This window comes from Galeopterus variegatus, unplaced genomic scaffold, assembly GCF_000696425.1.
Source record: "Galeopterus variegatus unplaced genomic scaffold, G_variegatus-3.0.2 Scaffold5773, whole genome shotgun sequence".
NCBI classification, from domain to species: domain Eukaryota; kingdom Metazoa; phylum Chordata; class Mammalia; order Dermoptera; family Cynocephalidae; genus Galeopterus; species Galeopterus variegatus.
In genome coordinates, this window is record NW_007731884.1 from 123,415 (window position 1) to 124,431 (window position 1,017).

Below are 1,017 nucleotides of genomic sequence, written 5' to 3' on the forward strand. Positions count from 1 at the left end.
GAGGTGCAAATGAAATTAGCCACAGGACCTCCACATAGGGCCTCTTCCTGCCCATGAAAACAATGACCCTGCAGGAAACAAGATACAGCAATACATTTATTTTTATTTATTAAGGGAAAACAACTGACAATAGCCCTCCCCACTCTGCTTCCTGGGTAATTAACAGCTGTCTGGATGTGGTCAAGACCAGGGTGGATCACTGGCCAAGAGGAAGTGACCTGGAGCAGAAAGTATTAGAGGAGAGAAAAAACAACTACCCTACAGCTCCAGATTTGATTTTTGCAGAAAAATGATGAAGAGGAATGACATAAATTATATGAGCTGTGAAAGTCAACCCTGATTCACCATCTTGGGACTCAGTAAGGCCTAGTAAACTCCCTTGCTTTTTCTGGTTGCTTTTACTGGGCTTCTTGGGAATCCAGGCCCGGGATGCTACAGACAAAAGAGGATGTTTTCTGATCTGGAAGGCAGGATGGGGCGAACTAGTTAAGCTAGAGGGAGATCAGCAGTTTCCAAGATGGAGTTCAGTAATTTCTTCAAAGTTAGGCCTGCATAACAGGTGGGGTAGGGCAGGGTGTGAAAAACAGAGCAATTTATTTTTCTACCTTTAGCATCAGGTATAGTTTTCCACCCCGGTGAAAGCATGGACATGGGTGTCAGGCAGACCTGCATTTGTAGCCTCATCACAGCATCATCTTTTAAACAAGAGTAGCACTACTTACCTACCCTCCTGAATTGTGGCAATGTTAAAGGTATTACAGATGACCAGCATAAAGGGATTATCCCAGATCTTGGCAGAGGCATTCAGTAAAGGATAGCTCTCTTGCTCACTCACTTTGTCTGTCTATCTCCCTCCCTCTCTTCCTCTCTCCTTTCTTTCCTTCCTTCCTTTTCTCATCCCTCCCTCCCTTCCCTGTGAGTGTGTGTCTCTGTCTCTTTTTAAACATTCTTAGATTCCAATGTTGGGAAAAGAGGGCATGAAGAGATTCCACGTGTGTAGAGGTTGGGAAGTAAAGA

At 44.4% G+C, this 1,017-nt stretch overlaps 1 protein-coding gene across 1 annotated transcript in view; it reads left to right on the plus strand.

Moving 5' to 3' along the window:
* The window catches only part of LOC103605376 (protein eva-1 homolog A-like), a 20,685-nt gene that overhangs the window by 9,201 nt on the left and 10,467 nt on the right, over nucleotides 1-1,017 (plus strand). The gene's annotated exons all lie outside the window — the stretch shown is intronic.